Raw genomic sequence first — 24,816 nt, forward strand, 5'->3', positions numbered from 1 at the left:
CCGCCCGCCCGGCGCCTCAGTCGTCTCTGTGGCCACGTCGTGGGCTCCCCTGCGCCGCCGGCGCTCGCGGCTGCCGGGTTCCCCAGCGTCTCCGTGCACTTCCCCTCGGGCCGGAGACAGCGTCCCGCCGGCTGAGAATCGCGCAGTTCTAGCTGCAGCGGTTTCTTCACTTTCCTGCACCGAGAACCACGCCCCTGAAGAAGCCCCGACAATGGGGATTTACACCCGGAAGTGTCGGGAAAAAGACCACCGTAACAGGATCCCCAGTCTCCCTTGAGAGCCCTGTGGGAAGAGCTAACCCTCTGTTCGGAGGTTGTAGGAGGTGCTCGTAAATCGTTCTGTAGGCTCTGAGAAAGGCCTCAGGTCCTCTGGTGGTTTTTCTTTCCTCAGTTCTGTTTTTCTGCAAGAGAATCACACAGAGGAAAATAATACTGTACATCGAAAAGACTTTTCCCGAAGTAAGTTGCCGTTTTCTTTCTTCCCTCAAGTTTCTTCACTTTCAAGATGTCTTCTACCTTCTGCAACTTCTTCCTGAGGAGGAAGCACCACTCGGTGACAGTACTCCAGGGATGGATGGACTCACAAGTTTAGCTCCACTCCCCAGCCATACCGCCCCGCTGCTTCTCACCCAATGACAGATCAGTCCTTTCTGGTCTAAGTTTTTTGGGTTTTTTTGATTTTTATTATGCTTTAAGTGAAAGTTTGCAAATCAAGTCAGTCTCTCATGCAAAAATTTATATACGTCTTGCCATACTCTCTCAGTTGCTCTCCTGCTAATGAGACAGCACACTCCTCTCCACTCTCTATTTTCACGTCCAAACAGCCAGCTTCTGACCCCCTCTGCCCTCTCATCTCCCCTCCAGACAGGAGCTGCTGACATAGTCTCATATGTCTACTTGATCCAAGAAGCTCACTCCTCACCAGAATCATTTTCCATCCCATGGTCCAGTTCAATCCCTGTCTGAAGAGTTGGCTTTGGGAATGGTTCCTGTCTTGGGCCAACAGAAGGTCTGGGGACTATGACTCCCTCGGTCCTTCTGGTCTCAGTCAGATCATTAAGTCTGGTCTTTTTACAAGAATTTGAGGTCTGCATCCCACTGCTCTCCTGTTCCCTCAGGGTTTCTCTGTTCCCTGTCAGGGCAATCATCGGTTGTAGCCAGGCACCATTTAGTTCTTCTGGTCTCAGGCTGATGTAGTCTCTGATTATGTGTGACCCTTTCTGTCTCTTGGGCTCATAATTACCTTGTGTCTTTGGTGTTCATTATTCTTCTTTGCTCCAGGTGGATTGAGATCAATTGATGTATCTTAGATGGCTGCTTGCTAGCACTTAAGACCTCAGACACCATTCTCCAAAGTGGAATGCAGAATGTTTTCCTAATAGATTTTATTATGCCAATTGACCTAGATGTGCTCTGAAACCATGGACCCCAAACCCTCGCTCCTGCTCGCTGGCCATCAAAGCATTCAGTTTATTCAGGAAATTTCTTTGCTTTAGGTTTAGTGCAGTTGTACATACCTCTCCTGTATTGTGTGTTGTCTTTCCCTTCACCTAAAATAGTTCTTGTCTACTATGTAATTAGTGAATAACCCTCTTCCTCCAACCCTCCCCACTCTCGTAACCACGAAAGAATGTTTTCTCCTCTGTTTAAACTATTTCTCGAGTTCTTATAATAGTAGTCTCGTCTGATATTTGTCCTTTAGCAACTGACTAATTTCACCCAGCATAACGCCTTCCAGATTCTTCCATGTTATGAAAAACTTCTTTGTTTTCTGGTTTAGTCCAGTTGTGCTGACCTCTCCTGTATTGTGTGTTGTCTTATCCTTCACCTAAAATAATTCTTATCCACTATCAATTTAGTGAAAAACCCCTTTCCTCCCTCCCTCCCTCCCTCCCTCCCTCCCCTCTCTTAGAACCATCAAAGAATATTTTTGTCTCTGTTTAAACTATAATAGTTAAAACAGTTCTTATCATAGTGGTCTCATACAATATTTGTCCTTTTGCAACTGACTAATTTCACCCAGCATAATGCCTTCCAGATTCCTCCATGTTATGAAATGTTTCATGGATTCATCATTGTTCTTTATCGATGTGTAGTTTTCCATTGTGTGAATATACCATAATTTATCCATTCATCCGTTGATGGGCACGTTGGTTTCTTCCACTTTTTGCTATTGTAAACAGAGCTGCAATAAACATGGGGGTGCATATATCTGTTCCTGTAAAGGCTCTTATTTCTCTAGGATATATTTCAAGGAGTGGGATTGCTGGATCGTATGGTAGTTGTATTTCTAGCTTTGTTTAAGGAAGCACCAAATCGATTTCCAAAGTGGTTGTGCCATTTGACATTCCCACCAGCAGTGTAGAAGTGTTCCAATCTCTCCACAGCCTCTCCAACATTTACTATTTTGTGTTTTTTGGATTAATGCCAGCCTTGTTGGAGTGAGATGGAATCTCATTGTAGTTTTGATTTGCATTTCTCTAATGGCTAACGATTGTGAGCATTTCCTCACCTTAGCTACCTGAATGTTTTCTTTACTGAAGTGCCTGTTCATATCCTTTCCCCCTTTTTTAATTGAGTTATTTGTCTTTTTGTAGTTGAGTTTTTGCAGTACCATGTACATTTTACAGACTAGACGCTGATCAGAAAGTCATAGCTAAAAACTTTTTCACAGTCTGTTGGTAATCTTTTCACTCTTTTGGTGAAGTCTTTGGATGAGCATAGGTGTTTGATAATTAGGAGCTCCCAGTTATCTAGCTTCTCTTCTGGTGTCTGTACATTGTTGATAATTTTTTTATACTGTTTATGCCATGTATTAGGGCTCCTAGTGTTGTCCCTATTTTTCTTCCATAATATTTATCGTTTTAGAATTTATAATTAGGTCTTTGATCCATTTTGAGTTAGTTTTTGTGCGTGGTATGAGGTATGGGTCTTGTTTCATTTTTTTGCAGATGGATATCCAGTTATGCCAGCACCATTTGTTAAAGATACTGTCTTTTCCCCCATTTAACTGCCTTTGGACCTTTGTCAAATATCATCTGCTCATATGTGGATGGATTTATGTCTGGATTCTCAATTCTGTTCCACTGGTCTATGCATCTGTTGCTGTACCAGTACCAGGGTATTTTGATTACTGTGGCGGTATAATCGGTTCTAAAATCAGATAGAGTGAGGCCTCCTACTTTGTTGTTCTTTTTCAGTAATGCTTTACTTATCTGAGCGCTCTTTCCCTTCCATGTGAAGTTGGTGATTTGTTTCTCCATCTCATTAAAAAATGTTGGAATTTGGGTCGGAATTGCATTGTATCTATAGATCGCTTTTGGTAGAATAGAAATTTGTACAATGTTAAGTCTTCCTATCCATGAGCAAGGTATATTTTTCCACTTATGTAGGTCTCTTTTGGTTTCTTGCCGTAGTGTCTTGTAGTTTTCTTTGCATAGGTCTTTTACATCTCTGGTACGATTTATTCGTAAGTATTTTATCTTCTTGGGGCCTACTGTAAATGGTGTTGATTTAGTGATTTCTTCTTTGACTCTCTCTTTGTTGGTGTAGAGGAATCTAACTGATTTTTGTATGTTTATCTTGTATTCTGATACTCTGCTGAACCCTTCTATTAGTTTCAGTAGTTTTCTTGAGGATTCTTTATGGTTTTCTGTGTATAAGATCATGTCATCTGCAAATAGAGATACTTTTACTTCTTCCTTGCCAATCTGGATGCCCTTTCTTTCTTTATCTCACATAATTGCTCTGGCTAGGACCGCCAGCACAATGTCGAATGAGAGTGGTGATAAAGGGCATCCTTGTCTGGTTCCCTGGTGGTGTAGTGGTTAAGTGCTATGGCTGCTAACCAAGAGGTCCGCGGGTCGAATCCGCCAGGTGCTCCTTGGAAACTCTACGGGGCAGTTCTACTCTGTCCTATAGGGTCACTATGAGTCAGAATCGAGTCGATGGCAGTGGGTTTGGTTTTTTTGGTGTCTGGATCCTGATCTCAAGGGGAATGCTTTCAGACTCTGTCCATTTAGGATGATGTTGGCTGTTGGCTTTGTATAAATGCCCTTTATTATGTTGAGGGATTTTCCTTCTATTCCTATTTTGCTGAGAGTTTGTATCATGAATTGGTGTTGAACTTTGTCAAATGCCTGTCCTGCATCAATTGATAAGATTATGTGGTTCTTTTATTTATATGCTGGATTGCATTAATTGTTTTTTAATGTCACACCATCCCTGCACACCTGGTATGAATTCCACTTGGTCATGGTGAATTGTTTTTTCAGTATGTTGTTGAATTCTATTGGCCAGAATTTTGTTGAGGGTTTTTGCATCTAAGTTCATGAGGGATCTAGGTCTATAATTTTCTTTTTTTGTGGTGTCTTTATCTGGTTTTGGTATGAGGGATATGCTGGCTTCATAGAATGACTTTAGTAGTATTCCATCCTTTTCTATGCTCTGAAATAGCTTTAGTAGTGGTGTTAATGCTTGTCTGAAAGTTCGGTAGAACTCTGCGGTGAAACCATCCGGGCCAGGGCTTTTTTTGTTGGGAGTTTTTTGATTACCTTTTCAATTTCTTTTTTTGTTATGGGTGTGTTTAGTTGTTCTACCTCTGTTTGGGTTAGTTTAGGTAGGTAGTGTGTTTCTAGAAATTCATACATTTCTTCTAGGTTTTCAAATTTGGAGTACAGTTTTTCATAGTAATCTGATACAATTCTTTTAATTTCAGTTGGGTCTGTTGTAATATTGCACATCTCATTTCTTATTCGGGTTATTTGCTTCCTCTCCTCTTTTTCTTTTGTCAGTTTGGCCAATGGTTTATCAATTTTGTTGATTTTTTCAAAGAACCAGCTTTTCGTCTTGTTAACTCTTTAAACTGATTTTCTGTTCTGTATTTCATTTAATTCTGCTCTAGTTTTTATTATTGCTTTCTCCTGGTGCCTGACGGTTTCTTTTGTTGCTCTCTGTTTCTTCAAGTTGTAGGGATAATTCTTTGATTTTGGCCCTTTCTTTTTTTTGGATGTGTGCATTTACTGATATAAATTGACCTCTGAGCACTGCTTTCGCTGTGTCCCAAAGGTTCTGATAGGAAATGTTTTCATTCTCATCGGATTCTATGCATTTCTTTATTCCATCCTTAATGTCTTCTATGACCCAGTCGTTTTTGAGCAGGGGTATTGTTCAGTTTCCAAGGATTTGATTTCTTTTCCCTGCTTTTCCTGTTACTGATTTCCACTTTTATGGCCTTATGGTCAGAGAAGATGCTTTGTAATATTTCAGTGTTTTGGATTCTGCTAAGGCTTGCTTTATGACCTAATATGTGGTCTATTCTAGAGAATGTTCCATGTGCACTAGAAAAGAAAGTATACTTGTTTGCTGTAGGTCTATGAGGTCATGTTGGTTGATTGTGGCATTTAGATCTTCCGTGTCTTTATTGAGCTTCTTCCTGGATGTTCTGTCCTTCACCGAATGTGGTGTGTCGAAGTCTCCTACTATAATTGTGGAGTAGTCTATCTCACTTTTCCGTGCTGTTAGAGTTTGCTTCATATATCTTCCAGTCCTGTCATTGGGTGCATAAATATTTAATATGGTTATATCCTCCTGGTATATTGTCCCTTTAATCATTGTATAGTGTCCTTGTCCTTTGTGGTGGATTTGATTTTAAAGTTTATTTTGTCAGAATATTGCCATTCCTGCTCTGTTTTGGTTGCTGTTTGCTTGATATATTTTTTTCCATCCTCTGAGTTCTAGTTTGTGTCTCTAAGTCTAAGGTGTGTCTCTTGTAGGCAGCATATAGACGGATCATGTTTTTTTAATCCATTCTGCCACTTTCTGTCTCTTTATTTGTGCATTTAGTCCATTTCCATTCGCCGTAATTATGGATAGGTATGAGTTTAGTGCCCTCATTTTGATGTCTTTTTGTGTGTGTTGTTGACAGTTTCTTTTTCCCACTTAATTTTTTGTGCTGAGTAGCTTATCTTTATATATTCTTTTCCTCTTATTTGTTGTTGCTGATTTTATTTCTGCTGAGTCTCTATTTTTTCTTGTATTTTATTTTGATGAGTAGGATTGTTAGTCTCTTTTGTGGTTACCTTAATATGTACCCTTATTTTTCTAAGTTTGAACCTAAATTTTATTCCTTTATATCACCTTGTCTTCCTCTCCATATGAAAGATCTATGACTACATTTCTAAGCCCCTCTTTGTTGTTTTTTAATGTTGTCTTCTTTTATTGGGAGGTACCAGTTATCCTTGAACCCCTGTCACAGGTGGCTGGGTGACCTGAGTGGCATCACCAGTCCTTAGGCCCCTTTCGTGCGTAGGTGAGGATCCTGTTTAATAGCCAAAGCAGTGTCAAACATCAAACACCCGTACTTAGTGTGTGTGGCCTGGGGGAATCTGCCCCTGAGGGCGCCCTGGGTATACCCCTATCCCACTGCAGAGATCAGTAAATAGTCCCCTCTGGGGCCTTGTTCAGTGTTGTGGGGACTGAGGAAAAGTCTGGCCTGAATCTTCTCTGCTGTTGCTAGCTTCTGGTGGAATTGGGGAAGGACTGAGATTTGTCAAAACTCTCTCAAAAGAGGCAAAAAGTAAAGATGAGAAGGCAGGAAGGGACAGGAAAACTGAACGAATGGAAACAGGGAACCTGCGGTGGAGAATGGGAGAATGTTGACACATCGCGGGGTTGGCAGCCAATGTCACAAAATGATTTGTGTATTAATTGTGTAATGAGAAACTAATTTACTCTGTAAATTTTCACCTAAATCACACACAAAAAAGGTCCAGACTTGATGGACCAGTTGAGACAAGAGGACTCCCTGAGACTATTTCCTTGAGATACTCTTGAAACCTTCAACTAAAACTATCCCCTGAGGCCACATTTTAGCAAAAGAACAGAGTGGCACACAATATAAAGGATATTATCCATGAGTATGGTGCTAAATTTAAAATTAAAAAAAATGCATAGGAGATCAAAAGGTCAACAATTACTCTAAAGCAAAGATGAGAAGATAAGGGAACAGGGAAACTAGAGTACTGGAAACGAAACAGAAAGCAGTGAAAGAGAATGTTGACTCATTCTGAAAAATGTAACTAACGTCACTGAACAATTTATATAGGAATCGTTAAGTGGAAACCTAATTATGTAAACTTTCACTGAAAACACAATAAAATAATTTAAAAAATGAAAGAAAAAACTCAAACAGGGTAAGTAAAGGTAGTTCGGAGTTGTTCATTTTGTGGGCTTTAAGATAAGCCTCATATCATAGGTTCTTTTTCCTTCCCCAGCTCTGGCTTCCCTGGACTCTGCACGTCTCCAGGAGAGGAACCTGGAAAATTGATCAGTTCTGACAGTTCTAAAAACCATGCCCCAAGTGAGTTGCTGTTTCTTCTCTCCTTCTTGAAGTACAGTCATTTTGTGTGACGTGAACACCAGATAAATTTATTCCAGAATTTTCTGCCTTGCTCAGCCTCCTAGGAGAACTTTCCCTCATAAGAGAACTTTGAGTGACAGTAGGAAAGAACCCCCTTCTTTTTTAAATACCTCTTCCCTCCCTAGTGTTGAGATGTTCATTCAGCCAATCAGTGTATATTTCCTCCATGTACAGTATTCTCCCAGGAACCCCTGAGGGAGCAGAGACACTTCTCCTGGACACCAGTGCAGATTGTTAGCACTGTGGTTTGCTGAGGTAGAGATGAGTGGTTAAATGAGACACATGGCAAACTTTATTCTCTACAAACCTGGGTTTTACACTGGGAAGTGACAGCGTTTCCGGCGGCTATTTCCAGTCTCAGTGTGGCAAGATTTTCTATGAGGCTGTTAAGATCACATGGAAAAGTAGTAGAGACATTCCCCGGATTATGAACGAGTTCTGTTCCTAAACCTGTCTTTAAGTCAAATTTGTACATAAGCCGTAAAGTTTAGGAATGGTTTGTATCTAATATCAATTAGTCAAATGTGTGTTCTAGTATATAGTATATAGCTGTCTTAGTCATCTAGTGCTGCTATAACAGAAATATTACAAGTGGATGGCTTTAACAAAGAGAAATTTATTCTCTCACAGTGTATTAGGCTTGAAGTCCAAATTCAGGGCATCAGCTTCAGGGCAAGGCTTTCTCTCTGCCGGCCTTCTCATCAGTCTTCCCCCAGACTAGGAGCTTCTCCGTGCAAGGACCTTGGGTCCAAAGGACACGCTCTGCTCCCAGCACTGATTTCTTTGTGATACGAGGTACCCCCTCTATGCTAGCTTCCCATAAAAGGTGGTGCAGGCCATACCGCAGGGAAACTGCCTTTACGTTGGATCAGGGAAATGACCTGAGTAAGGGTGGTGTTACAATCCCACCCTAATCCTTTTAACTACATGTAGAGATTATAATTTATAACATGTAGGAAAATCACAAAATGGAGGACAACCACACATGGCCTAACCAAGCTGACACATATTTTGGGGGGACGCAGTTTAATCCGTTGTTGTTGTCAGGTGCCGTCCAGTCGGTTCCGACTCATAGCGACCCTGTGCACAACAGAACGAAACACTGCCCGGTCCTGAGCCATCCTTACAGTCGTTGTTATGCTTGAGCTCATTGTTGCAGCACCTCCACATGTCTGTCTGTTTGTCATACTGTGGGGCTTGCGTGTTGCTGTGATGCTGGAAGCTATGCCACCGGTATTCAGATACCAGCAGGGTTACCCATGGAGGACAGGTTTCAGCTGAGCTTCCAGACTAAGACAGACTAGGAAGAAGGACCCAGCAGTCTGCTTCTGAAAAGCATTAGCCATCGAGAACCTTATGAATAGCAGCGAAACATTGTTAATCCATTACAGTACCCTAATCCTCTTTATTAATCTGTATGCTGAACAAATAATCCGAGAAGCTGGACTATATGAAGAAGAATGGGGCATCAGGATTAGAGGAAGACTCATTAACAACCTGTGTTATGCAGATGACACAACCTTGCTTGCTGAAAGTGAAGAGGACTTGAAGCACTTACTAATGAAGATCAAAGACCACAGCCTTCAGTACGGAGTACACCTCAACATAAAGAAAACAAAAATCCTCACAACTGGACCAGTGAGCAACATCATGATAAACAGAGAAAGATTGAAGCTGTCAAGGATTTCATTTGACTTGGATCCACAATCAACAGCCATGGAAGCAGCAGTCAAGAAATCAAAAGACGTACTGCATTGGGTAAATCTGCTGCAAAGGGTCTCTTCAGTGTTGAAGAGCAAGGATGTCACCCTGAAGATTAAGGTGCGCCTGACCCAAGCCACGGTATTTTTAATCACATCATATGCATGTGAAAGCTGGACAATGAATAAGGAAGACCAAAGAAGAATTGGCGCCTTTGAATTGTGGTGTTGGCGAAGACTATAGACTATACCATGGACTGGCAAAAGAATGAACAAATCTGTCTTGGAAGAAGTACAGCCAGAATGCTCCTTAGAGGCAAGGATGGCGAGACTGCGTCTTACATACTTTGGACATGTTGTCAGGAGGGATCAGTCCGTGGAGAAGGACATCATGCTTGGCAGAATACAGGGTCAACGGAAAAGAAGAAGACCCTCAACAAGGTGGATTGACACAGTGGCCGCAACAATGAGCTCAAGCATAACAACGATTGTAAGGATGGCGCAGGACCAGGCAGTGTTTCGTTCTGTTGTGCATAGGGTCGCTATGAGTCGGAACCGACTGGACAGCACCTAACAACAACAACAATCCTCTTTAACATAAAATTTTAGCATAAAATTACAATCACAAAATGGAGGACAACTACAGAATACAGGGAATCATGGCCTAACCCAGTTGATACATACTTCTTTTGGGGGACATAATCCATGACAATAGTGTACCTTGCCACACATAGAAAACAGTAAAGAAACACTTCTAGATATACTAAAATATCTGTAACGTAATACAGTGATAATAATAATAATGTTTTGATGCGTGTCGGAAAGTAGCACCTGTTTGTTATTGTGAACCATCGTATGCATCTTGAATTTTAATATAATAGACTTTATGGGGCTTAGCTCCGAACCACGTATTGTACTTAAGTCTGACACGAGGCGGATGTTCACAGCCCCAGGATTGCCTGTGCTGAATGCTGAGAAGGAAGGGATCTTGCCCCTTGGATTAGCTTCCTGTTGCTGCTGTAACAAAGACCGTGAATTTAGTGGCTTAAAACAACACAAATGTATTATGTCACACTTCTGGAGGTCAGAAGTCTGAAATTGATCTTGAAGGGCGAAAATCAAGGTGTTGGTGGGGCCGCATTCCTCCTGGAAGCCCTAGAGGAGAATCTATTTTCTTGCCTTTTCCAGCCCCTAGAAGCTGCCCACATTACTTGGCTTGTGGCCCCCTGTCCATTTTCAAAGTCAGCAGTGACATTCCGTCATCACCTCAACTTCTTTGAGTCTCCTGCCTACCTCTGTCACTTATGATGACCTCTGTGATTACATTCAGGGCCCACCTGGATAATCCAGGACCACCTCCCCATCTCAAGACCCTTAATCACATCTGCGGTCTGTTTTTGCCATGTAAGGTAACACAGCCACAGGTTCTGGGGGCTCGAACCTGGACACCATGGAGGACCGTTACTCTGACTTCACGCCCCTCTTGTGCAGGACTAATGAGGGAGGATGGCCAGCGGTCAGATTCACCTCGGAGTTGGCCAGGATGTGCCAGTCCTGTGTGACGTGTGTGCACACCTTCACAGGAAGCTGTCCCATCAGCTTACCGTACTCTGTGCACATGGAAAGTGGGATGCATACTGCCAGATGCATACTTTTTTGAGAATTTCAGACTCTCGGAGCTCAAAGACATTAAAAAATTTGTCCAGTTTAAATCTCAAATAAGCAGATTATTGTTGTGGTTAGGTGCTGTTGAGTTTGTTCCGACTCATAGTGACCCTGTGTACTACAGAAGGAAACACTGCCCAGCCCTACGCCATCCTTACAAGCAGATCATCACATCCATCAATTGGGAATATCGTATGTGCATTACAGACTTTGTAATGGCCAGAAAAAACATTCAGTGATGTAATACTGTGATTTAATGATGAATCTGAGCATTCAGAGTAATCTCGTTATATCCAAATTCTATTTTGTAGCCTAGAGATGCAGTAAAAATTATGTGAAATTTCCATCCGTTTTCTTTTTCATTAGAGGGAGAAGGGAAGAAGTCATATCTACTGAGAATTTGAAACTTTAATGCGCTGCATGGTTTTAGCAGTATTTCATTTAAATGGAAAACTGCACTCATCTGACCTTTTTATTACTGGACCTTTCCAGATAATAGAATTATGTCATGCCCTCCTTCAGTTCCCTCCTTCTTTTCTCTTTTTACCTCAAAATCATTACCACATTTTGACAATAATTAATGGATTTGTTGTTTCAGTGGTTGGTGACTTTCAGGGATGTGGCCATAGAGTTCTCTGAGGAGGAGTGGGAATACCTCAGCCCTGCTCAGAGAGAATTGTACAGGGATGTGATGCAGGAGAACTATAGCAACTTGTTGTCACTGGGTAAGGTCATCTTACACAATATTCAGAGTGTCCCCCATTCTCTCTGCCTCGTTCATTGTGAATTTCTGACTTCTGTTCCCTCAGGAAAGGTGTGTGTGTTGTATAGGTAGAAATGGACGGCTCTGCTGTGTACCTTTGTATGCCCCGTCCTTCAGACTTGAACACCTTCCTCTATCATTTGTTATCAATGTCTCTCTTCCCTGTTGACCAGTGTACTGGATTTAAATCTGGTACTCCCATAACATGGCTATGTTCCATTTCCTTTTTTTTAAGCTGGATGTTCAGCCCCTAAGCCAGATGCATACTCCTTATTGGAGCAAGGAAAGGATCCCTGGATGGTGGTGATAGCCATGACAAGAAGGTGAAGCTCAGGTGAATAAGGGCTGGTCACACGGGGGAGCTTCTACCAGTAATAACAGAGATTGTCTGTGAGGTGGTAGCACTTTTCAGATGTTTGTGTGACTCTCCCCTCACACAAAGAAACAAGGCCTGAGATCTAAGGAGAGCAGGAAGACTGTATCCCAAAGGACACTCCCTCTCAACTCCCGTCAGCCACTCCTCCTGTCTTTTACATTCCTCTTTTATTTTAATGATGGAACTAACCTTTGGTCCCCAAAGACAGTCTTTTCTTTGAATTGAATTTTTTTCCCCAATTGCTCTTTTGCATTTAAACTTGGATATGTATTTCCAGCCAGCAAATGTTTGTTGAAACCTTACAGTTTTCTTATCTAGGACAGTCAGGGATTGTTTTTAGGGAGGAACATTTGAGCTGAGACCTGAATGAAGTTGTTGTGTGTTGTTAGGAGCCTTTGAGTCGTCTCCCACTCATAGCAACCCTGCGTACAACAGAATGAAACAGTGCCTGGTCCTGTGCCATCCTCACAGTTGTTACTCTGTTTGAGCCCATTGTTACGGCCACTGTGTCAAACCATCTCATTGAGGGTCTTCCTCTTTTTCACTGGCCATCTACTTTACCAAGCATGAGTTCCTTCTCCAGGGATTGGTTCCTGCGGATAACATGTCCAAAGTATGTGAGATGAAGTCTCACCATCCTCTTTTCTGAGGAGCATTCTGGCTGTACTTCTTCCAAGACAGATTTGCTCATTCTTCTTACAGTCCTTGGTATATTCGACATTCCTTGCAAACACCATAATTCGAAGGCATCAGTTTTTGAGTTTTTCTTATTCGTTGTCTGGCTTTCACATGGGAAACCCTGGTGGCGTAGTGGTTAAGAGCTACAGCTGCTAACCCAAAGGTCGGTAGTTCAGATCCACCAGGTGCTCCTTGGAAACTCTATTGGGTAGTTCTACTCTGTCCTACAGGGTCGCTATGAGTCAGAATGGCCTCGAGAGCAATGGTTTCTTTTTTAGCTTTCACATGCATATGAAGCAATTGAAAATACCAGGGCTTGGATCAGGCACACTTAGTTCTCAAAGTGACCTCTTTGCTTTCTAACACTCTAAAGAGGTCTTTTGCATCAGATTTGCCCAATGCAATGAATCCTTTGATTTCTTGACTGCTCCTTCCATAGCTGTGGATTGTGGATCCAAGTGAAATGAAATCCTTGACAACTTCAGTCTTCTCCCTGTTTATCATGATGATGCTATTTGTCCAGTTGTGAGGATTTTTGTTTTCTTTATATTGAGCTGTAATCCGTACTGAAGGCTGTGGGCTTTGGATGAAGTAGCCATGTAAAAACCAATAGAATGTGTGTTAAGGAAGAGGGAAGAAAAGTGCAAAGACCCTGAGGAAAGGCTGAACTTTGTTTACTAGAGAATCAGAAAGAAGGTCAGTGTGGCGAGAGTGTGATGTCTGTATAGCGCACGATTTCTCTAAGTGAAAGGGAGAATTGTAAAAATGATGTTAGAGAAGCACGCAGAGATCAGATGATTTAAGTCCTTGTACGCTATTGCAAAGAGTGAGGTTTTATTCTCAGTATGAGAGGAAGCCCTGGGCGGGGTTTGTGCACGTGAGTAAGGGTCTTTGGTTAAAGATCACTCCGGGTGCTATGTGGAGAATGGGGACAGGAATGTCTAGGGCAACAGATTTCTCTTTATATATGGCCTTTCTGGCCCTGGGTTTTTAGTTCTGCCAAGATGATTTGCAAAGGTATTGGACAGTTTGCTATGGAAATAAGGTGTGTAAAACCTTTGCAGGTATTGGTCGATTACTGTGCAGACTAGGTGACTGTTGCCTACCTAGGGGTTTGGTCAGTTTTGCCATTCTCTTAGGCTTAAAACGACCAATCCTACAGAGGTTAGGGGGGACCTAACTACCATCAAGAAGAAGAGCCAAGGAGCAGAGCGTGTCCTTTGGACCCAGGGTCCCTGCACTGAGAACCTTCTAGACCCAGGAGATAGAGACAGCGGTAGACGGCACAAAATGGCACTCGCAGCAGGAACCAGGAGACCAGTGTGAGACAGCCGCAGTGGACTTGCCGACCCATGCGTGAGAGAGCTGAACACCTTCAGGCAGGAGGCTTGCTGGCAGAGTGGGGTGCCTCTGGGCACTTGATGTCGGAGCGGAAAGAGTCGTAATACTTGCCCAAGTGGGGCCCAGTGGCAGAAGCCCAAGCACAGCCTGCCTGTGGGCATGGCTGAGAAGGAGCTGATTGGTGTCTTGGTTGGAAGCTGTCCTGACTGACAAACTGTATCCTGTCTCCTGCCATGTTTCTGTTACTTCTAAGTTGATTCTGATCCTGAATTGTAACCTGTTACTCCCCAAATAAACCCCATAATCATGAGTATGGTCTGTGAGTTCTGTGCAGCCATTGTAACAAATCAGCGAACCCAGCAGAGAAGTAGAGAGTGCCTTGGGAGGGCCAGCTGGTGTCAGAATTGGTAAGACGATTGGAGAGAGGAGTTGTGTCTGACCTCCACCTCGTAGAAATGAGTTTAATGCTGATCTTGATTCTCACCCCGCCTCCTCAAGTTTGGTGGCTTCTGATGCCACCATGTTACAGAACGGCACCAGGAAGACTAGTCAGAGGACTAGTTCTTTGGGGAGATAATGAGAAGTGATTAGTTTCTGGTTCTATTTTGAAAGTAGAATTAATGGAATTTGTGGATAGTCCACTAGGACTCAAACATACCAGCGATCACAAAGATGGTGCAGGACAGTGTGTTTCATTCTCTTATATGTAAGGTCGCCATGAGTTTGAGCTGACTTGATGGCAACTAACAATGACAAGCTGATAAATTGCCACTACCTATCTGTGAGTTTGTCGTACTGTGGAGGCTATGCCATTGGTATTTCAGATACCAGCAGAGTCACCTATGGTGGACATGTTTCAGTGGAACTTCCAGACTAAGACTAGGAAGAAAGACTTGGCAGTCTACTTCCAAAAATTAACCAATGAAAACCCCGTGCATCATAAGAGAATGCCTCATACGCATGCAAAAGTTGGATGGTGAAAAGGAAGACAGAAGGAGAATTGATGCATTCAAACTGTGGCATTGGCGAAGAATGTTGAATATACTGTGGACTGCCAAAAGGAGAAACAAATCAGTGTTAGAAGAAATACAGCCAGAATGTTCCTTAGAAGCAAGGTTAATGAGACTTCCACTTGCTTAGTTTGGATATATCATCAGGAAAGACCAATCTCTAGAAAAGGATATCATGCTTGGTAAAGCAGAGGGCCAGGAAAGTGAGGGAAACCCTAAATGAGATACATCGACATCATAGTCACAACAATGGACCCAGATACACCACTGACTGTGAAGATGGTGCAGGACCAGGCAACGTTTCTTTTTAGTATATATAAGGTTGCCATGAACCGGAGGTGACTTGTCAAAAAGTAGCAATAACATCTGATAGACTGGAAATAGAGGTGTGAGAGTTTGGAAGCTTGCAGAATAAATCAAGAGTTACGCATCTGAGATGGACATCAGATATCCACGTGGAGACGTTATATAAGCGTTTGGAAGCCCGACGGGTGGGGTTGGTATCAGGACTGAAGAGATAGACATGGGGTGAATCTCTGTACCATGGGACTGGATGAGGTCATGGAATGAGTTGGTTTAGATGGAGAAGTAAAATACAAGGAGTAAATGTGGGCTATTCTAACATTTAGTTGAGAAACTGTTGCAGGAAAGGAAATTAAGGAGTAAGCTGCCATCTGGGAAGTAACTGGGAATGCAGTGTATTGGGAGCCAAGCGATAGAGTTAAAGCGGGAGTGGTCAACTGAAAGATCCCGCTAAGAGGTCAAGAAAGATGAAGGCTAAGAATTGGCTATTGGATGTGCTAGGACAAAGGGTATTGGTGACCCTGGCAAAGTAGGCTTGGAAGTAAGTGAGGTAAAAACCTGATTATAGAGACTTAGAATGAGAAAGAAATACACCAGTGATAAAAACTAGAGTGGGATAGTGAATTTTACCAGTGTTGAAAGCCTGTTTGAGGAGCTCTCAAAGGTATCAGTAGAATTTTAAAATGTCTTAGATTTGTTTTTAATTATTAGTTTTTCATATCTTATTTTTATTGTTGAGAACATACACAGCAGAACATACACCAATTCAGCAGTTTCTACATGTACAGTTCAATAACAGATTACATTCTTCAAGTCGTGCAGCCGTTCTCAACCTCCTTTTCCAAGCTCTTCATTCCCCATTAACATAAACTCACTGGCTCCTAAGTTTCCTATCTATGGAAATGCTGTTTTCGGTTTGATCCCATATATACCAAAAAAACCAAACCCGTTGCTATTGAATTGATTCTTACTGATAGCAACCCTATAGGACAGAGTAGAACTGCCCTGTAGAGTTTCCAGGGAGTGCCTGGTGGATTCACACTGCTGCCTTTTTGGTTAGCAGCTGAGCTGTTAACCACTCCACCACCAGGGCTCCAAATACAATATATTGCGTGTTTTGATAATGTGACATTTGAGCAGAAAACTAAAATGAAGTGAGGAAACAAGCCATGGAGGTATCCGGGGGGAGAGCATTCCAAAAAAGAGGGAACCATAAGTACAGGGGCATATCCTTGGCATGTTCGAACAGCAGAGGCCATTGTGACTGGAGCAAAATGAAGAAGTAAGACAGTGGTTGGAGGTGATGTCAGAGGAGTGGCTGAAGGCAGGCTTCTGTAGGTTCTTATGGACCATAGTAAGGATTTTTTATTTTATTCTAATGAGGTAAACTCTCGAATTTTTAGCAGGGGAATAATATGATACGAATTAGGTTTTGAAAGCATTTCTCTGGTGCTGTGTGACTAGCTTGTCGGACAAAGACGAAGGTAGGCCAGGTAGGAGGCTGTTGCAGTGAGACATGGTGGCTTGGCCTTGGATGGTAGTAGTCAAGGTGGTTTGATTTTTGATAAATTTTGACTGTACAGCTAACAGGATTTGCTGATAGACTGGATGCCCAGCCAGACATCTGTTTGTTTCTTGGGTGTTAACTGTTGTTTTACAAGCTTCCTTGTTCTCATCCAAAGTTTGAAAACCACTGATTTATTTTGTAATTATTTTCTTCCCTATAAGCTCTTCTCACTGTTCTTTCCTTGTGACTTTTTTTTTCTATTTGTACAAAATAATTAGGAGCTGTTTAAGCCATCCTATTCATATGAAAATTATTTTCATTTCACCTACCAGTTTTACCTTAAAAGTTCTGTTTCTTCTGGAAAACAGAAACAACAGAAATTTATTTTCTTGTTATCTTACAGACTTTGAATCCAGCTGTGAGACCAAGAAGTCATTTCCAGAAAAGAGTACTCATAAAACGGAATCATGCCAGTGGGAGACAGTGGGAAAACCTCTGGGTCTTGACCTTGAGTGTCATCGTCCTGGAGGCATTATGGAGTACAAAGGCCAATTTGAGAGACAACAGAGAAACCAGGGGGCACTTTTCATGCATGTGAAAACCTGTGAAGAAAAGACCATTCGAAGTCATTCCACATCCTCTACAGAGGAAAAAATGTACAAATGTAAGCAGTGTAGACAAGCCTTCAGCTACCCGTCATGCCTTATGCAGCATGAGAAAACTCATAATGGAAAACATGCTGAAATGAAGACGTGTAGGAAGACCTTCAGCAAACAGCCCAGCTGTGGTCAACATCAGAGGTTTCAGACTGGTGAGAAACCATATGAGAGTATGGAATGTGGAAAGGCCTTCGGTCATAGTTCCGATCTGATTCAGCCTCAGAAAATTCATACTAATGAAAAACCGTATCAGTGTAAAGCATGTGGGAAAGCCTTTATTCGTGGCTCACAGCTCATGGAACACCAGAGAGTTCATACGGGAGAGAAACCCTATGAATGTAAGAAATGTGGAAAAGCCTTTAGTTACAGTTCACAGTATACGCTTCATCAGAGAATTCATAGTGGTGAAAAACCCTATGAATGTAAAGACTGTGGAAAGGCCTTTATTCTTAGCTCTCAACTTACTTACCTTCAGAGAATTCATAGTGGCGAAAAACCCTTCAAGTGTAAGGAATGCGGAAAGGCCTTTATTCTTGGTTCACACCTAACTTATCATCAGAGAGTTTATACTGGTGAAAAGCCTTATAGATGTAAAGAATGTGGGAAGGCTTTTTTATGCGCGTCCCAACTTAATGAGCATCAGAGGATTCATACAGGTGAGAAACCCTATGAATGTAAGGAGTGTGGCAAGGCCTTTATTCGTGGCTTACAACTTACCATCTGAGAGTTCATACAGGTGAGAAACCCTATAAATGTAAAGAATGTGGAAAAGCCTTCATCTGTAATTCTAATCTCACTCAACACCAGAGGATCCATAGTAATGAAAAACCATACAAATGTAAAGGATGTGGAAAGGCCTTTAATAGTTGCAAACAACTTAGTGAACACCAGAGAATTCATACGGGTGAGAAACCCTTTGAATGTAAGGAATGTGGAAAGGCCTTTATTCGTGGTGCATATCTTACTCAACATCAGAAGATTCATGGTGAGAAACATTACGAATGTCAGGTCTGTGGGAAGGCCTTTATTCGTGTCACACAACTTTTATCATCAGAGAATTCATACAGGTGAAAAACCTTACCAATGTAAAGAATGTGACAAGGCCTTTACTTATGGCTCCCAACTTAGTGAACACCAAAGACTTCACAGAGGTGAAAAATCCTATGAGTGTAAGCAGTGTGGGAAGGCCTTTATTCGTGCTTCACACCTTACTGAACATCAGAAGACTCATACCGGGGAGAAGCCCTATGAATGTAAGGAATGTGGGAAGGCCTTCAGTCGGGGATCGGAACTTACTCTACATCAAAGGATCCATACTGGAGAGAAACCCTATGCATGTGTTGAATGTGGCAAAGACTTTATACGTCATTCACAACTTACCAAACATCTGAGGCTTCATAATTAAGAAAGCCACTGAATGGGATTTATTCTAAGGCTTCACCTGTCTTCAGTTGCTCTGGTGTATTAAGAGAACCCATATTGTGATAGTAATGAATGTAGGACATTCTTTTGCTTCACCTCGGAATCTGCCTCTTTTTGGAAAGCCTATAGTAACTTCTGGGAGCCCTGGTGGTGCAGTGGTTAAGCACTCTGAGTGCCCAGCTGCCAACCAAAAGGTTGACGTTTTGACCCATTGGCTGCTCCACAGGAGAAAAATGTGGCAGTCTGCTTCCATAAAGGTTACAGCCTTGGAAGCCCTTTGGGGAGGTTGTACTCTGTCCTATAGGATCAGTACGAGTCAGCATCCACTCGACAGCATCGTGGTTTTTTTTTGGGGGGGGACATATTAATGAATGTAGAAATGACTTCTGGAACCCTTGAACGTTCTTGAAAAATCTTCATGAGCCTGGAATGTAATGGTGAGGCATGGCCTTTATTGAGCATTATCTCCCTGTCACCTTTATAACTGCAAAACTGGATTAATTACTTGTCCTCTTTGTGTTTCCTTTTCTTTATCTGTAAAATTCCGCTACGCTATTGTCATGATTAAATGAAGTAATGCATAGAACACCATTTAGACAGTATCTATCCATTTTAATTATCACTACTGCCATCATTACGTGCTATTAGAGAAGTTAAATGGTAGGAATATTGTATGAATGCTGTAGAAAGATGTAAGCATCTTGTTACCATCTCCCTTTTTCAAAAGCTAGTTAATTCATCTTGTAATAAAAACCTTTAGATTGTAATAAAGTTAACAAAGGCCTTCATTCAGAGTTGATAAATTTTGCGGCACCAGAAAAAATATACTTTACAGGATCTTCTCTGGGAGAAACTACTTTATTGTTGAGTTTTTAATAAAATCAAGGAGAGGTGATTTTTGTACAACAAATTCCAAAACCAGAAATCAGTCATGTAATTCGTATTTTCTGATTAGTATTTAAAGGAAAAAAAATTATCAAAATGAGAACCAAAATAGCACCACTTAAAAGACTCGACGGCACTGGGTTGGTTTTTAAAAGGGTAGAAATTATTGCTGTCTTCAATAAGCAATCAACACCAAATTTATCAGGCACGTGTACTCCTCATAATCTGAACCTATGCCATTCCTGAAAATATGCTGAATAGGGGATTTTCAGATGTCTGCATTTTCAATCCTATACTCCATTTTACTTGGATTGACAACTCCCACGGAAGCAGCAGTCAGGGAATCAAACAACATATTCCATTGGGCAAATCTGCTGCAAAAGACGTCTTGAAAGTGTTGAAAAGCAAAGATGTCATTTTGAGGACTAAGGTGCATCTGACAGAAGCCATGATATTTTCAGTCACCTCATATGTATGTGAAAGCTGGACAATGAATAAGCAAGACTGAAGAATTGATACCTTTGAATGATGGTGTTAGCAAAGAATATGGAATATACTATGGACTGCCAGGAGAACAAACAAGCCTGTCTTGGAGGAAGTGCATCCAGAGTGCACCTTGGAAGTGCAGATGGCAAGACTTCATGTCACGTACTTTGGACATCGTTACCAGGAGGGACCAGTCCCTGGAGGAAGACATCATGCTTGGTAAGGTAGAGGGTCATGGAAAAAGAGGAAGACCCTCAGTGAGATGGATTGACCTAGTGGCTGCAGTGGTGGGTTCAAACATAGTAAAGGTTGTGAAGATGGTGCAGGACTGAGCAGTGTTTCCTTCTGTTGTACACAGGGTCGCTATGAGTTGGAAGTGACACGGCAGCAGCGAACACAACAACATATCGCCATTGTTTTAAATGGAGAAAATGTGTTCCCACGCCATTAAAAACCCCTAACCAATTTCTCAAAATATAATTCAAATTCAACTTAAACCACCTACATGACTTCTGTGAAGTATTTCTGAATAATGTAAAATATTTCAAACCCCAACAATTAGTGAATTAGTCGATACTTTTCTGGGCTTTATGCAGTGATATTGAACAATATGAAATATGAATTAAGTTTTCCTACACTTCAGGTAACAGATACTAAAATGACAGTAAACAGTGAAACATGTTAGATGCATAATAAATACAAATAACACTTGGCAAAATAAAAGCAACTTTTAAGTAGTGGAATCCTGACAAAGCGTCGTTGAATGCAGTTGGATGGTCAGAGGAGTGATGGTGGCTCTGGTTGGTGTTCGGTGAGTGAGAATGAACTGGAGAAGGTGTTGAGGCAGTAAATGATTGAGATTTTTCCATGTCTGATTCCCAGGATTTGGTGGATAGTATTCTCAGAACTCAAGACTCTAAAATTGGGTGACTATGAACCGCATCCAAAGCCTTTGATAAAATAACAAACAAAAGTTCCCTCAAACAATACTTACCTATTCTAATTGCAGTGCACTTTGCTGTTTTCTATTATAAACATTGTAGCTTACAAAATTGTCTTCACAACTTAATGATCATGATTCCCACTTTAAAAAATACTAATATATATTTATATACAGCAAAACTATGATCATTAGCCATTTTAAAAACTAGGTAGGTAGATGACTGAGAGCCACTAGAAATCAGTGAATAATCAGTGTAATCACTGTAATGCCACTGGAGTCACGCAATCTTCATCTCTGAGGTACGTCTTGCTCAGAGTGGACAATTTGCCATAACTGCTCTGTCATTCATGATTCAGAGATTAACATTGTGGCCAAACTCCAAATTTAAGGAAAATTTAAATAATGAAATGATTGTAGATTATAATGGACTACTAAAAACTAAGGCAGTGATAATACCTCTGCCTAGTAACAGATTCTGAGAACAACAACAAAAAAATTACCTTTGTTCAACCCATTGCTTCTCTGACCTCATTATGAATCCCTTTTCTCCCCTAATATTTATTACTACCTTTGGCTAGCGCTGCTGGTATGTGCCCTTCCGGTTTCTGTCGTGACTGTCTTCGTGACATCGAAGAGAGTTTCCTCACCCCTCCAAGGAGGCGTGTGTTTGATGGACTGAGGGTGCTGTCATTCCCTTATGACGACCTTTGGGTTGTGAACACACTTGGAGATGTCCCGTCTCAACTAAAAGGAGTAAGAAATTGCATCCCTTGAGGCAGCTTCCTAACGTTGGGTGCGTGCAGTGCGATGCTTTTTACAGCTTGTGGAAGGAAAATACCTGTGGCTGGAATTTTCAACGCCCTCTTTTCGACGCACTCTCTCGTCATCTCATTCAATTTCCTCAAGGACGGCCTGCGTTTAGACTGCTTCTATTATATTTCAAAAAGGGAAAGTTGGATGAATATTCATTCAGCGCGACATGCCTCAAGTTTTGAAAGTTGGAATTTCCCTTGTAAGGTAGCCAGAAGGGGGTAGGCGGGCACACGAGTCAAATTAAAAACATGGTGGCAACACTGCTTTAGTTTTTACTGATTACATGTAGAGGTGTGGGTGTGCGTATATATACACATGCGTGTGTGTACGTAAACGCATATATACGTCCGTAAACGTATGTATGCATATATATGTGTCTATATGTATGTGCATACATACACGTATATGTACCCACGTACACACTTAGGTATATAATGCATACATATATAGGTAAGCATGCACGTACACGTGTACATGTATACACACGTACACATACGGGTATGCTTATATACATATGTATATGTATACACACATATATATGCTTACGTGTACGTACACATATACATGCACCCGCACGTACATACACAGATGTAGATATACGTGCACACGTGTATATGTGCACATACGTATCTGCATGCGTGAGTACGTATCTGCGTATACGTATACATACGTATGTATACATATGCATATATACAGAGGCAGACATACATACCTGTATATGGGTGTCGTAGGAGTACGCACACATGCGCATACGTGCGTACACACGTATAAACCCGCATACGGACATGCGTATCTGTATGTCTGTATCTATCCACACACGTGTATGTCTTTTTGTTACTGTCATCAGAGTGGGTTGAAATCAAGATACGTCTATTTTTTAAACTGGGTTTTTCTTTTCAAAAGCCATTCTGCTTGTATTGCGAAGTTAACTTACCTCATACTGGAGAGTTAGTGCGAAGATGGAGCCCTGGTGGCTCAGCGGTTCAGAGCTCAGCTGCTGACCAAAACGACAGCAGTTCGAATCCACAGGCTGCTCTTTAGGAACCCTATGGGGCAGTTCAACTCTGTCCCGTAGGGTCACTACGAGTCCCAACCCACTGGATGGAACACGACGACAACAGTGCAAAGATTAAAAAAAAAAAAAAAACCACCATGCCCTACTCCCCACCCCAGCACTGTTAAAACTTGGGTGTTTCCATTTTCGTGCTTTTTTTTTTATTCTACTTTTTTTAAACGAACAAACTGTTCTCAAGGACAGCCTGCGTTTAGAGTCTCTTCCTAGTACGTCTTCACGGGATAACTGCACAAGCGTCTGTCACCTGCTTTTTGACATTTTCCCCATAGAGAATCGCGAACATATACAAAGACGGAGGAGTCCGAGTACCCGTCGCCTAAGCTTTAGTCATCTTCCGATTTAAAACTGGTGCCTTCCTAGTTTCTTCTTCCCGTGGACACTTTGCTGGGATGTTTTCGAGCCAAACAAGCATATAGTACTCTTCCCTTCCTGAGTATTTCAGAATGGATCTTGAAAAGAGAGGGGCTTATCAGATACCCAGTCTGTTGGAAGCTTTCTACGACGACAGTTTCCTGGAATACTTCAGTGAGGTCTGTACACGGCATGAGCTTCGTACACCTTCCTTTTCTAACCTTCGAGAAAACTCTTGGGGGCATGGTAACACGTGCAACGCGGGAGCGGCAACACTGCCCTCTCTCTACCTTACCGTTCTCCCCCAGCTTGAATATATACGCACCTCACCCCCACCTCACCACGGGCTGAGGTGGGGGTGGCAGTCGGGGGTGGGGGGGTGGGGCGGAGCGGCGGCCGTGGTCCTCGTCGGCAGGTGGCGCTAGCGCAGCCAGCGTGTGCCCTTGCGGTTTCTGTTATGATTCTCCTCTTGGGCGCCGAAAAAAGCTTCTCCATCTGGCCAAAGGGGCGACTGTTCGCTTGACAGAGTGACGACGGGGGCTTGCTGTCCGTCTAAGCGCACATACACACACACACCGGGCACCTGGAAAGTTTGCCAACTCCTCGCCCTCCTTCAGCACCCCATCCCCTGGGCCAACGCGCGCGGTTCCCCACGACCTCCGCCTCCGGCCCGCCCCGGCCCACCCCCGCCGCATTCCGCTCTCCGTGACAAACGCATGTACATACGCAGGCGGGAGTTGCCGGAGATCTCGCGATGCTCGCGGAGCCGGGGCACACCACTCCCTCACCCCGCCCCAGGCGCCGTTTTCCCGAGTCCGCCCGCGAGCCCGGAAACCAAGCGCTCACGCAGACCCTCTTCAGAGCCTCTGGGTGGGCGTTCGCGGCCGGGCCGCCGCGCCTCCGCTAGACATCACTAAGTCCGGCTTCGCTCCCAAGAGCCTCGCGGGCCGTGGTGAGATGTTTTCGCCGTGGGACCAGAAGGCCCGGAGCCGGTCCGTACCAGCTTTGGGAAGGCGTTCCCGACCGGCCCGCCCCCGTTTGCCCGCCTGCGTCGTAGGAGGATGAAAAGCAATGAGGAAGAACGCTCTCGGTGGCGGTCGTGCTTTTCTTTTGCAACACGGATGCCGGCAAATACACGGCTCCCTCCCTCGGGACACAATTTGCCTGTTAAAAGTGTTTTACGTGTACTGTTGGTGCTGTGACAGGGACGACCGTGAAAAACGTTTTCCGAGTCTGCCTGTGCCACACAAGAGTTAAAAAAATGAAAAAGAAAACGTCGGGGGGGGTGGTCTCATCCCGTTTCGTTTGTTGCGTCCGTCAAAAGAATACAGAACATCTGCCCGTTCGACGCTTGGGACGTGCTCTCCCTCCCCCCCCCGTGGACGCTCATCCCCTTGGGCGCCTACCCGTTCGGCCCTTT

General features: G+C 42.7%; 1 long non-coding RNA gene and 1 pseudogene across 1 annotated transcript; one reads left to right on the forward strand and one right to left on the reverse strand.

Annotated features, from left to right (window-relative positions):
* The first annotated feature begins 28 nt into the window (after positions 1-28).
* On the forward strand, positions 29-19,631 carry LOC100667373 (zinc finger protein 571-like; annotated as a pseudogene).
* Positions 17,371-24,069, reverse strand: LOC135229709 (uncharacterized). The gene is made up of 2 exons (XR_010320388.1): positions 22,905-24,069; positions 17,371-22,086 (listed from the first exon to the last, which is right to left on the reverse strand). It is a non-coding gene; the product is annotated as an uncharacterized LOC135229709 (long non-coding RNA).
* Positions 24,070-24,816: the final 747 nt, after the last annotated feature.

This window comes from Loxodonta africana, unplaced genomic scaffold, assembly GCF_030014295.1.
Source record: "Loxodonta africana isolate mLoxAfr1 unplaced genomic scaffold, mLoxAfr1.hap2 scaffold_456, whole genome shotgun sequence".
In the NCBI taxonomy this organism is placed as follows: Eukaryota; Metazoa; Chordata; class Mammalia; order Proboscidea; family Elephantidae; genus Loxodonta; species Loxodonta africana.